Below are 15,186 nucleotides of genomic sequence, written 5' to 3'. Positions count from 1 at the left end.
GCTCAGAGATAGCCTCCACTGTGATCAAACCTTGCAATTTTTATCCGGGCCTCTTTGTCGATCATCCGTGCGATTGGGAGGCCCCATGCATCCTCTCTCAGGTTGTAGGGCGGGTTAAGAACCCTAGCCCACACCTGCAGACGATCATACTTGACTTCGTATGGGCGCATGCAATCCTCGAACTCAGCCAATATGACCGCGTTCTTGTTGATGTGCCAGGGCGATCCCGCCCAAACTCTGCCGCGGTCGCGCTGTGCTTCAAACTCAACAACAAACATATTCGTTCCGACTGAACGGAATTGTAGTCCTCGAGGGTTTCCCCATGCCGGTCGAAGGGCATTGCCAATGGTGTATATGTGATACTGATTTCGGTGCAGAACCTTCCCCGCAAGCAACCACTTCATCGGAGCACCATCAAGACGGTCATCAATCACGAGAGGAGTCGCCTCTTCCTCGGATATGTCCAGCTTCCCAGAGCTTCCTCTAGTTTTTCCCTTGCCGATCTAGGGTTGCTCGAGGAGGCGTTCTCCCGCGCTCCCTCCGCTGCGGGTGGTGTCGCCATCGCCCCGGCCTTCTCCTTGGGGCGGCCCGCCGATGAGATCCGCGGCCGCCGGTCAGTTCTCACGTCGAACCCTAGCGCCTCCAGAGAGCCCTAGGTTTCGGGGTCAGAAAAGTATATCCCTTTTGCTAGTACTTTAGCACAGAGAAAAACCCTTCATGTGAGCGTAAATGGTGGGACTTGCTATACGTGAGGTATAGGTTTCACAGATCTTTTTCCAATCACGCTATCGTTTTTATTAGAGCCTATTTAGTAGCGCTTAATCCATTCAAAGTGCTATTCGTACGCAACGCTCACACCTTTTTTCGCCTCGTTTAAATGGGCTGGCTCATATAAGCTTATCCCTTACCGGTTTTGGAAACCTTCTCGAACGTGCCCACTGGTTTCTTTTTGGCAGTTTCCTTGGCCCGGTTTTTTTTGGTTTTATGTTTTTTCTTTCAAATTCATGTACTATTTCAAAAAAAAAATCTTTTCAAATTTAGAAACACTATCCAAACTTACGAACTTTTTAAAAATCCACAATCTTTTTAAAACTAAGACAACTTTTAAAAATGTCATGAACTTTTTCAAATTCATGAACAGTAGTGAAGTTTTATTCATATGCAAGAACTTTTTTTAGATCCGAAACGTTTTTTCGAAACTGCGTTCTGGTGTCAATTTGGTGACTTTTTCAAATTGACAACAAACAAGCTGCTTTTTTCCGAGACAAAAACCAGCAGCTATAAAAAAACGAAAAAATATCGATCGAGCAGAGACGAGCGAGCGTTCTGGAAAGGTATATTTGACCGTGGCCCATACATCGCGTCGTGTGCGTTATGGGAGCCGACGGGTGCCTAAAGTGTTTGTTAGGGCGTGTACAATGCATAGCCTCAAGGTGATGCCTCGCATGCCATGTAGGATCGGATATGACGTAAAGTAGGTTCGGATGAGGAAGCGGGATCCTCTCCAGGAAGCGGGTGCTTGAAGAGAAAAAGTGTGATCCAGTGACAAAAGCTGAAAAGGTTGGAATGAAAAGTAGAGATGCATGTGCATTAAAGTCTTTATTTTCTATTTCTTAATGAGGCCCACTAGTTGTAGCTTGCATTGGGGAGAAAAAAATAAATGTGAATGCCTCAAATTACTTTTTATCACCGGGTATATATATCCATATGCCACCATTGTACATGCCCTTAGTAGCTCACACCTTTTTTCTCAGGCTGGGTTTTCATTTAGGGTTGGTTTCTTCTAGAAAGTTCCCACCGGTTTCCTTTAGAGTTGGTTACTTTGGTTTTCTCAGGATGGGTTTTCGTTTTTTTTATTTTCTCGTTTTCTCTTTCAAATTTCTGAATTTTTTAAATTTCGTGAAGTTTTCCTAATTCACAAACTTTATCGGAATTTGAGAACTTTTTAAATCCACAAACCTTTTCAAATACATGAACTTCTTCAAATACATGGACCTTTTCAAATTTCATGGATTTTTTAAAATTCATGAATATTATTTAATTTTACTATTTTCATTCAAATTCATGAAATTTTATTCAAATCCATGAACTATTATTCAAATCCATGAGCTTTTTCCAAATCCACGGACCTTTTTCAAACCCACAAACTTTTTCATATTAAAAGAATGGGCAGTTTCTTTTCCAAAGACAAAGAGCAGCAGCTACAGAAACAAATCAGTGAAAAATGGCGACTGAGCAAAGACGAGTGAATGAGAACGAAGGTGGTTGAAAGATTATTGGGCAGCGGCCCATGCGTCACTCCCTGTGCACCGCGGGAGCCAACGGGTCTTTAAAGCGCTGACTTTTTTGGGGGACATTAAGCGCTACTAAAGAAAACTTTTTTCCAGTCTGATATTTTTTCAAATTCGTGAATATTTCAAATTGACAGAAATGAGTAGTTTTTTCCTAGGACAAAGACCAGCAACTACAGGAGAAAAAATCAACGAAAAAATAGCGACCGAGCAAAGACAAGCGAACGAGAGCGGGCGTAGTGTCTAATCGGGCTTAGCCAAAATAGATACCGACAAAAATAGTAAAGCAGTTTAGTATGAAATACGCAAGAAGAGTTTCTTGTCAAAATCACATGGAAAGAGTTTTAAGCAAGAATCAATATCCTGAAATATTGATGAGCGGATTTCAACAACATTTGTGTTAAATGTGTTCCATGGTATGTAAACAACCAGATATGTAGTACTCCAAGTAAGTTGTGAGTAAAGTTATCAGAATGACCAAATTGTTGATCATAGGAAAATAGTCAAAATGACGTTAAGTTCTAACGACATGTTTCTCGCATACAGATAAGATGAAGAGATTGTTGTAAGGAGTTACATCAATACAGACTTGTTGTAAGTAGTACATCGATAAAATCTTCGTCGGTGCTCCAAGAGATTTTCAGCTTCAATTAAATGTTCATCATGCAGCGACGCCGGATAAGTTGTCGGGCGTGCCTATTACCTTTGGGCAGCATGATCATCCGAAGACCGGCCCAAACCGAGGATTGGCGGCCTTAATACTCAACCCGATAATGGACGAATGTCTTCTATGTAAAGTTCTGATAGATGGCGGCAACAGTCTAAACATAATATACGATGAGACTCTACAAAAGATGCAGTGCGATAGATCACGCATCGAACCAAGCTACACCACGTTTAAAGGCACCATCCCAGGAAAAGAGGCACGGTGTAGCGGCAAAATCATCCTTGATGTCGTATTCGGCACTCCTACAACTATCGCTCCGAAGAGTTAATCTTCCACATTGTACCCTTCCGAAATGGTTACCACACACTTTTGGGCTGAGAGGCATTCACCAGGTTTAATGATGTCCCACATTACGCCTATATGAAGCTCAAGATGCCAAGACCGAATGGCGTGATTACGATAGCAAGCAACCCGGATACAACACTTCGGGACGAGAATAAAATGGCAACGCTAGCTCTAGAATCATTGGTCGAGGCCTTGGCGGCCGAGGAGCTAACTGCTCTACCGACCACCTTTGATAGAAACGATGTTATCCTCAACAAAAGATCCGAACCAACTTCTTTCAAACCAGCGGATGAAATAGTCAAACTTCATGTACACCCAACCGATGCCAGTAAAATGGCATCAATCGAGACTCAGCTGGACCTTGTAGTGGACGAGGCCTTGCGCTCCTTCCTACAAGAAAACTAGGACATTTTTGCCTAGCACCGATCTAATATGCCAGACATTCCTCAAGACCTAGCCAAGCACAACCTGAATGTCATGAAAGGTTTCAAGCCCGTTAAACAGGCACTCCGCTGGTTCTCCAAACCAAAGAGACGGGCAACGGGTGATGAACTAGCAAAGCTATTAGACACCGGATTCATCCAAGATATCAAACATCCCAAGTGGTTGGCTAACTTGGTTATGGTTCCCAAAAATGATAGATCATGATGCCTTTGTGTCGATTTCAAAGACCTCAACAAGGCTTGCCCAAAGGACCCGTTCCATTACCACACATCGATGAGATTGTCGATGCCACGACATGACATGATTCATTATGTTTCCTGGATGCCTACTCGGGGTACCATCAAACAATGATGAAAGAATCCGATCAAGATTCCACAACTTTTGTAACACCATATGTGCCATTCTGCTTTAACACAATGCCCTTTGGTCTAAAGAACGCAGGTGCCACATAACAACGCATGATTCAAACACGCCTAGACCAAAGATCGATAAAACTGTGGAAGCCTACGTGAACGACGTACAACTTTGTGGATGACCTATGGGAGACACTCACCAACCTCCAAGCATACAATATAAAGCGCAATCCTGAGAAGCGTGTCTTCAGTGTACCAGCGGGTAAACTGTTCGGCTTGCAGTGTCCTCACCCAGTGACATAGTAGGGGTAGAGACACACGTATTGTATTATTGCCATCACGGATAAAAAGATGGGGTTTATGTCATATTGCTTGAGTTTATCCCTCTACATCATGTCATCTTACTTAAGGTGTTACTCTGTTCTTATGAACTTAATACTCTAGATGCATACTGAATAGCGATCGATGTGTGGAGTAATAGTAGTAGATGCAGAATTGTTACTGTCCACTTGATACAGACGTGATGCCTATATTCATGATCATTGCCTTAGATATCATCATAATTTTGTGCTTTTCTATCAGTTGCTCAATAGTAATTTGTTCACCCACCGTATGCTATCTTCAAGAGAGAAGCCTCTAGTGAAACCCTATGGCCCCCGGGTCTATTTTTCATCATATATTTTCAAATCTATAAACCAAAAAACCCAAAAATACCTTGCTGAAATTTATTTGTTTTTACTTTGTTTTACATTTTAGTAATCTTTTATATCTATCGCTATCAGATCTCATCCTTGCAAGTGACCATGAAGGGATTGACAACCCCTTTATCGCGTTGGGTGCAAGTGTTTGATTGTTTGTGCAGGTGCATAAATTGGAGACTTGCTTGTACTTCTTATTGGATTGATACCTTAGTTCTCAAACTGAGGAAAATACTTATCTCTACTTTGCTGCAACACCCTTTTCTCTTCAAGGGAAAAATCAACGAAAGCTCAAGAAGTAGCAGCGACCTCTCTTATGAATTTGGCCGCGAGCAGGTGTGCTATATGTTCTCCTATTTCCATTCATTTTTATGTGGCAAAGCATTGTAGGGCCTGCTTTACCAGCCTTGAATCCTTGCAGATGTTACTACATGAATCAACATATTTGACGTCTGCCACCGACGGCAAACCTGCCCGGCAAAGAGAGCTATGGTAAAGAGATTCTTTGCCCTCCGCTACATATTTCACAGGCACAACAGACATATGACGTATCAAACACATAGTTCCATCCATGACAACATACATACATAAGCAACACAGTTCCATCCATACATATTACAGTAGTATCACAGTGTTCATCCAACACATTGTTCAATGCATCCATATAACAAGTTCCACATTGTTCATCGATACAAACGAAAAGCAGAAAAGGGAAACAAGCACTCCATCCATGCAAGCTTCCGTGAAGTGAATGAAATCTGCAAAATGGGAAACAAGAAAGTTAGAAGAAGAAGAAGAAGAAGAAGAAGAAGAAGAAGAAGAAAATGACGAAGAAGAAGAAGAACTAAGCATACTTAGGTAAAATGGAGCTAACCTAGCTAATTATGCCATTTTTGAGTGAACTAAGCATATTATGCCATTTTTGATATAAAGTAGCTTAGTATAGGTCATTAGTGAGCTAACCTAGGTAACTAAGCATATTAGAGCTAACTTAGGTCATTTTGGAGAAGAAGAAGAAGACTAGAAGAAGACTTGGTCATATTGGAGCTAACCTAGGTAAACTTGGTCATTTTGGAGCTAACCTAGGTAAAATGGATCATATTGGAGCTAACCTAGGTAAAATGGATCATATTGGATCACATCGCAGAAAATCAATACCAAACGGAGTCCAAACGCAATGAAACTTTTTGGAGATTTTTTCTGGACCATAAGACACTGATACGTCTTCGTCGTATCTATAATTTTTGATTGCTCCATGCCAATATTATACAACTTTCATATACTTTTGGCAACTTTTTATACTATTTTTGGGGACTAACATATTGATCCAGTGCCCAATGCCAGTTCCTGTTTGTTGCATGTTTTTTGTTTCACAGAAAATCCATATCAAACAGAGTCCAATCAGGATAAAAACTGACGGAGATTGTTTTGGAATATATGTGATTTTTGGGAAGAAGAATCAACATGAGACGATGCCCGAGGGGGCCACGAGGTAGGGGGCGTGCCCCTGGCCCTCATGGCCACCCCGTAAGGCGGTTGGTGCCCTTCTTTCGCTGCAAGAAAGCCAACATCCGGATAGAAATCATGTTAAAATTTCAGCCCAATCGGAGTTACGGATCTCCTGGAATATAAGAAACGGTGAAAGGCCAGAATCTGGAATGCAGAAACAGAGAGAGACAGAGAGACAGATCCAATCTCAGAGGGGATCTCGCCCCTTCGCCGCCATGAAAGCCATGGACCAGAGGAGAAACCCTTCTCCCATCTAGGGAGAAGGTCAAGGAAGAAGAAGAAGAAGGAGGCCCCTCTCCCCCTCTCTCCCGATGGCGCCGGAACGCCGCCGGGGCCATCATCGTGTGATGACGATCAACACCAACACCTCCGTCATCTTCACCAATATCTTCATCACCTTCCCCCATCTATCTACGGATTTTTTTCAAAACTGTGACGTATTTTATAGCAAATTCGGAAACTATAGCATGCAGTGGAGAAAATTCAAAACTAGCACCCCGTCGGCCACGCATGGGCTGAAATGGGTGTTTTTGGCCTCCCCTTGGCTGAAAAGGACTTTTCAGCCGTGCCTTGGCCGAAGAGGTGCGTACCTGGGCCAAAAAGACCTTTTTGGTCAGCACTAGGCTGAAAAGTCCTTTTTGGTCAGGAGTAGGCCGAAAAGTCCCTTGGGCCCACCTTTTCACGTTAACGGTTGGCCGAAGTTGCATGGCTCCACTCTTCGGCTTACGTTAGGCCAAAATGTATTTTTTTAATTTTGGAATATAAATACTGTGCAACCATTGCCCATCTTAGACATTGAAAAAATATATTTTCGCGCAATCCTTTCCCCTCGATATTTTCCCGAAACTGTTTCTCTCCATATGTTCCCGCCAACCCCTTCCCGCCATATCTTCCCGCCACCCGTTTCCCGCCAACCTGTTCCCGCCATATGTTCCCGCCAACCCTTTCCCGCCATACTGCGGTCGTTCTTTCCTGCCATTTCCTCCTCTCTACCTATAAAACCCCCTTCACACGGAGGTGGATAAGCAGTCCAGTGTAGTGTAGTTGAGATGTCCCATTATCCTTTCGATCGTAGTTTTCACCCTGGGATGAGTAGATATCTTCTGAGGCTAGCCACCGATTTCAGGATGGACAATAGGGTAGTTCCATGGGACGAACTCACCGGTAGTGACACGATAATGAATGAGTTGGCTCACGAATTATGTAAGTCTGGGTGGCCTGAAAGGACCTATGAGGAGGTACGCAAATAACTTGTTAGGTTGCATGAAAGGTGGAAGAAGGTAGTGGAGCCGAAGAGTGAAACTTTCAGAAGGACTGCATCAAAGCATCCATTTTTATGAGAGGTACTTTCATATTAAGTAACAATTAATTAGATTATTTCTTGCCATACAATAGTATTACTAATACTTATATGTTGTCATGCACAGAGACAATTTGCGCATAGCCAGGTGAGGGGCTGCTACCCGTCCTTCATGGTGCAGTTTGATAGTTTGCACGAGGATCAGGTTATCTGGGAGCCATACTCGCATCAGGCTATATTATCCAGGTGCCCAGTTGGGATTTCTGGATTGTGCACTAGAGATCGACACTATTGGATGACCAAGGCCAAGTTGGTGTTCGACGTGACAATTGAGGAGATGGCTCTTCATAGGGTGATGAGACAGTTTGTTCTATGTCAAGAGCCTGACATTCCAGATATTCCACACTTACCAGAACACGTGCACAAGTAAGTAGTAATACTATTTTAGTTCTAAGCTCTACATTCAGAATATACCTAATCATGTAATGCGCATGTCAATCTCAGGGATAGTCGCCTTGGAGGAAACAAGTCCATGACTTATTGGCTAGAGAGCATTACCCCTTACGCTAACGAATGGACTACCGCACCGACAAATATCTGGGATGAGGTTTGGCCCTTTAACTGGACAAGTTCGGGTTGTATCTGCAGCGTTACGGGCATACAACGAGGATCTACTTGGTTCCATCAGTTGCTCCTGATCAGATCGAAGCCCCTCTCACCAGCGATATGTACCCAACTACCTCTATTGTGGGAACTAGACACCACGCGGTACATGCCATGGTTCTCATATGTTAAGTCTTTTCGTCCTAACATAAGCCGAAGAGTGGAGCCATGCAACTTCAGCCAACCGTTAACGTGAAAAGGTGAGCCCAAGGGACTTTTCGGCCTACTCCTGACCAAAAAGGTCTTTTCGGCCCAGGTACGCACCTCTTCGGCCAAAGCATGACTGAAAAGTACTTTTCGGCCAAGGGGAGGCCGACAACACCCTTTTCGGCCCATGCGTGGCCGACGGGGTGCTAGTTTTGATTTTTCTCCACTGCATGCTAGAGTTTCTGAAATTGCTATAAAATACGTCATAGTTTTGAAAAAAAATCTCTATCTACAGCGGTCCACTCTCACGCAACCCGCTGTACCCTCTACTTGAACATGGTGCTTTATGCTTCATATTATTATCCAATGATGTGTTGCATCCAATGATGTCCGAGTAGATTTTTCGTTATCCTATCAGTAATTGGTGAATTGCTATGATTGCTTTAATTTGCTTGTGGTTATATTGCTGTCCTTTGGTGCCCATCATATGAGCGTGCGCGTGGATCACGCCATAGGGTTAGTTGTATGTTGATAGGACTATGTATTGGAGGGCAAGAGTGACAGAAGCTTCAACCTAGTATAGAAATTGATGCATACAGGATTGAAGGGGGACCAATATACCTTAATGCTATGGTTGGGTTTTACCTTAATGAACGTTAGTAGTTGTGGATGCTTGCTAATAGTTCCAATCATAAGTGCATAGAATTCCAAGTCAGGGATGACATGCTAGAAGTGGCCTCTCCCACATAAAACTTGTTATCGGTCTAGTAAAGTAGTCAATTGCTTAGGGGCAATTTCACAACTCTTACCACCACTTTTCCACACTCGCTATATTTACTTTATTGCTTCTTTACTTACAACAGCCCCTACCTTTTATTTACTTGCTCTTCATTATCTTGCAAACCTATCCAACAACACATACAAAGTACTTCTACTTTCATACTTGTTCTAGGTAAAGCGAATGTTAAGCGTGCTTAGAGTTGTATCGGTGGTCGATAGAACTTGAGGGAATATTTGTTCTACCTTTAGCACCTCGTTGGGTTCGACACTCTTACTTATAGGAAGAGGCTACAATTGACCCCCTATACTTGTGGGTTATCAAGACCTTTTTTTGGCACCGTTGCCGGGGAGTTATAGCGTGGGGTGAATATTCTCGTGTGTGCTTGTTTGCTTTATCACTAAGTAGTTTTTATTTAGTGCTCTTGTTTTCTATCGTTAGTTATGGGTAGGAAACACAAAATACCAAAAAAATTAGTTGTACCTACTACACCAATGGTTGAAGAACCACTCAAAATCTATCACACTCCTGAAGCTTTTATGGATCATCTTCGATCCCTATGTGCTCATGCTGAAACCCCAACTAGCTTAGTTGAGGGAAAATCTTTAGATGAGAATGCTTGTTATGTGCGACACCGCATATCTAAAAAAGGGAAACTTTTACAGGATCAAATTCACCGTTTGCAATGCTATGCTTGGAATTTATGTGAAATATATGATTTTACTTGTTGTTCTGAAGACCGTAAGAAACACCTTCCCGACCAATGTGAGTTTAGTGATAATGGAATCGTATATTCGTATGCTAAGGGTGTTTATAATCACTATGATGTTCAACAAATTGAAGAATTTGTTGTTTTTAAGGGTGCTTATGAAATTGCTTCTTTGATTGGAAAGTATGATGCTACTGTTTGCAAATATGAAAATTTTGCCATACTTAAATATTGTTATGATAATTATGCTTCTAATGCCTATGTTAAACCATATATTGAGGACTCCTCCGCTGTCCAAGAAGAGACTAATATTTTACAGGGGTCTACGGAAGAAGGAATTGATGAAACTGTGGGCTCACTGGATGAAAAATATGATGAGGAGAGCGAAGAACAAAAGGAAGAAGAGCGGATTAGCTACCCGTGCCCACCTTCTAATGAGAGTAACTCTTCAACTCATACATTGTTTAATTTTCCTTCATGCTTACCAAAGGATGATTGCTATGATGATTGTTATGATCCCGTCGATTCTTTTGAAATATCCCTTTTTGATGTTGCTTGCTATGCTTGTGCCCAAGATGCCAATATGAATTATGCTTATGGAGATGAACTTGCTATAGTTCCTTATGTTAAACATGAAATTGTTGCTATTGCACCCATGCATGATAGTCCTATTATCTTTTTGAATTCTCCCAACTACACTATATCGGTGAAGTTTGCCCTTATTAAGGATTATATTGATGGGTTGCATTTTACTACTACACATGATGATTTTGATAGATATAATATGCATGTGCTTGCTGCTCCTACTTGCAATTATTATGAGAGAGGAACTACATCTCCGCCTCTCCATGTTTCCAATATGATAAAATTGCAAGAAACTGTTTATACTATGCATTGGCCTTTACTATGTGTGCATGAATTGTTTTTTTATGACATGACGATGCATAGGAAGAGAGTTAGACTTCGTTGTTGCATGTTATATGTTACTTTTTGCTCACTACCAAATCACAAATCATTGTTAATTAAAATTGGCTTTGATATACCTTGGGATCCGGGTGGATCCATTACTTGAGCACTATATGCCTAGTTTAATGGCTAAAGAAAGCGCTACCAGGGAGACAACCCGGAAGTTTTAGAGAGTCATTTATTTCTGTTGTGTGCTTTTATAAAGTTTAAAAATAAAAATAATGTGCCAAGATTTGCCTTTAGGATGTTTAGATTGCTTGTTGGTTCGTGCGGTGCAAAACAGAAACTTTGGTTGTAGTGCGTGATTTTACATTTTTTACTGGAACGTCAAACGGTTCTGAAATTTTTTCCAATGCCTTTCTATACAAATTGTTTATTTTTCCTAAATTTTTCAGAATTTGTGGAGTAACAGAAGTATGGTGAATGTTCAGATTACTACAGACTGTCCTGTTTAAGAAAGATTCTGTTTTTGATGCATTGTTTGCTTGTTTTGATGAAACTATCGATTTCTATCAGTGGATTAAGCCATGGAAAAGTTATATTACATTAGCCACAATGCAAAAATAAAATATGAATTGGTTTGCAACAATACTTAGAGTAGTGATTTTCTTTATTATACTGACGAATCTTACCGAGCTTTCTGTTGAGTTTTGTGTGGATGAAGTGATCAAAGATCGAGGAGGTCTCGATATGAGGATAAGGAGGAGAGGCAAGAGCTCAAGCTTGGGGATGCCCAAGGCACCCCAAGTAAATATTCAAGGAGAGTCAAGCATCTAAGCTTGGTGATGCCCCGGAAGGCATCCCATCTTTCTTCAATAAGTATCGGTATGTTTTTGGATTCGTTTCGTTCATGTGATATGTGCAAATCTTGGAGCGTCTTTTGCATTTAGTTTTCACTTTTATTTTATGCACCATGCTGGTATGAGATAGTCCTTGGTTGATTTATACAATGCTCATTGCACTTCACTTATATTTTTTGAGTATGGCTTTATAGAATGCTTAATGTGCTTCACTTATATCATTTGAAGTTTGGATTGCCTGTTTCTCTTCACTTAGAAAACCGACATTTGTAGAATGCTCTTTTGCTTCACTAATATTTGTTAGAGCATGGGCATATCTTTTATGGAAAGAATTAAACTCTCTTGCTTCACTTATATCTATTTAGAGAGATGACATGAATTGGTCATTCACATGGTTAGTCATAAAGTCCTACATAAAACTTGTAGATCACTGAATATGATATGTTTGATTCCTTGCAATAGTTTTGCAATATAAAGGTGGTGATATTAGAGTCATGCTAGTTGAGTAATTGTGAAATTGAGAAATACTTGTGTTGAGGTTTGCAAGTCCTGTAGTATGCACGTATGGTAACTGTTGTGTGACAAATTTGAAGCATGGGGTGTTTCTTTGATTGCCTTCCTTATGAGTGGCGGTCGGGGACGAGCGATGGTCTTTTCCTACCAATTTTTCCCCCTAGGAGCATGCGCGTAGTGCTTGGTTTTGATGACTTGTAGAGTTTTGCAATAAGTATGTGAGTTCTTTATGACTAATGTTGAGTCCATGGATTATACGCACTCTCACCCTTCCATCGTTGCTAGCCTCTTCGGTACCGTGCATTGCCCTTTCTCACCTCGAGAGTCGGTGCAAACTTCGCCGGTGCATCCAAACCTCGTGATATGATACGCTCTATCACACATAAGCCTCCTTATATCTTCCTCAAAACAGCCACCATACTTACCTATTATGGCATTTTCATAGCCATTCCGAGATATATTGCCATGCAACTTCCATAATCATCATATACATGACTTGAGCATTCATTGTCATATTGCTTTGCATGATCGTAAGATATCTAGCATGATGTTTTCATGGATTGTCCATTTTTTGATGTCATTGCTATGCTAGATCATTGCACATCCTAGTACACCGCCGGAGGCATTCATATAGAGTCATACTTTGTTCTAGACATCGAGTTGTAATATTGAGTTGTAAGTAAATAAAAAGTGTGATTATCATCATTATTAGAGAATTGCCTCAGTGAGGAAAGGATGATGGAGACTATGATTCCCCCACAAGTCAGGATGAGACTCCGGACTTTAGAAAAAGAGAGGCCAAAGAAGCCCCAAAAAAGAGAGGCCAAAGAAGCCCACCAACAAAACAAAAAAAATGAGAGAAGGGGGAATGCTACTATCCTTTTACCACACTTGTGCTTCAGAGTAACACCATGTTCTTTATATAGAGAGTCTCTTGAGTTATCACTTTCATATACTAGTGGGAATTTTCATTATAGAACTTGTCTTGTATATTCCAGCGATGGGCTTCCTCAAATGCCCTAGGTCTTCATGAGCAAGCAAGTTGGATGCACACCCACTTAGCTTCAGTTTGAGCTTTCATACACTTATAGCTCTTAGTGCATCCGTTGCATGGCAATCCCTACTCCTCGCATTGACATCAATTGATGGGCATCTCCATAGCCCGTTGATTAGCCGCGTCGATGTAAGACTTTCTCCCTTTTTGTCTTCTCCACACAACCTCCATCATCATATTCTATTCCACCCATAGTGCTATGTCCATGGCTCGCGCTCATGTATTGCGTGAAAGTTGAAAAGTTTGAGAATACTAAAGTATGGAACAATTGCTTGGCTTGTCATCGGGGTTGTGCATGATGAGAGCATTTTGTGTGACGAAAATGAAGCATGGCCAAACTATATGATTTTGCAGGGATGAGCTTTCTTTGGCTATGTTATTTTGAGAGGGCATAATTGCTTGGTTAGTATGCTTGAAGTATTATTGTCTTAATGTCAAATGATACACTATTGCTTTGAATCACTCGTGTCTTAATATTCATGCCATGATTAGATTACATGGTCAAGATTATGCTAGGTAGCATTCCACATCAAAAATTATCTTTTTTATCATTTACCTACTTGAGGACAAGCCAGAATTAAGCTTGGGGATGCGGATACGTCTCTGTCGTATCTATAATTTTTTTATTGTTCCATGCCAATATTATACAACTTTCATATACTTTTGGCAACTTTTTATACTATTTTTGGGGACTAACATATTGATCCAGTGCCCAGTGCCAGTTCCTGTTTGTTGCAATTTTTTTGTTTCGCAGAAAATCCATATCAAACGGAGTCCAAACGGGATAAAAATCGACGGAGATTTTTTGAAATATATGTGATTTTTGGGAAGAAGAATCAACACGAGACGATGCCCGAGGGGGCCGTGAGGCAGGGGGCACGCTGATACGTCCATTTTGCATCATGCTTTTATATCGATATTTATTGCATTATGGGCTGTTATTACACATTATGTCACAATACTTATGCCTATTCTCTCTTATTTTACAAGGTTTACATAAAGAGGGAGAATGCCGGCAGCTGGGATTTTGGGCTGGAAAGGAGCAAATATTAGAGACCTATTCTGCACAGCTCCAAAAGTCTTGAAACTTCACGGAAGACGTTTTCAGAATATATAATAAATATTGAGCGCAAGAAGTTCACCAGGGGGCCACACCCTGCCCACGAGGGTGGGGCATGCCCCTACCTCGTGGCCCCCCTGGTGGCCCTCCGGTAGCCATCTTCTGCTATATGAAGTCTTTCGATGGAAAAAAATCATAAGCCATCTTCTCGGACGAAACTCTGCCGCCACGAGGCGGAACCTTGGCGGAACCAATCTAGGGCTCTGGCGGAGCTGTTCTGCCTGGGAAACTTCCCTCCGGGAGGGGGAAATCATCGCCATCGTCATCACCAACGCTCCTCTCATCGGGAGAGGGCAATCTCCATCAACATCTTCATCAGCACCATCTCCTCTCAAAACACTAGTTCATCTCTTGTATCCAATTCTTGTCTCCAAGTCCGGGATTGGTACTAGTAGGTTGCTAGTAGTGTTAACTACTCCTTGTAGTTGACGCTAGTTGGTTTATTTGGTGGAAGATCATATGTTCAGATCCTATATGCATATTAATACCCCTCTGATTATGAACATGAATATGCTTTGTGAGTAGTTACATTTGTTCATGAGGACATGGGAGAAGTCTTGCTATTAGTAGTCATGTGAATTTGGTATTCGTTCGATATTTTGATGAGATGTATGTTGTCTCTCCTCTAGTGGTGTTATGTGAACGTCGACTACCTAACACTTCACCATTGTTTGGGCCTAGAGGAAGGCATTGGGAAGTAATAAGTAGATGATGGGTTGCTAGAGTGACAGAAGCTTAAACCCTAGTTTATGCGTTGCTTCGTAAGGGGCTGATTTGGATCCATATGTTTCATGCTATGGTTAGGTTTACCTTAGTACTTTTGTTGTAG

This window comes from Triticum aestivum, chromosome 2A, assembly GCF_018294505.1.
Source record: "Triticum aestivum cultivar Chinese Spring chromosome 2A, IWGSC CS RefSeq v2.1, whole genome shotgun sequence".
In the NCBI taxonomy this organism is placed as follows: domain Eukaryota; kingdom Viridiplantae; phylum Streptophyta; class Magnoliopsida; order Poales; family Poaceae; genus Triticum; species Triticum aestivum.
This window is presented reverse-complemented; position numbering follows the sequence as displayed.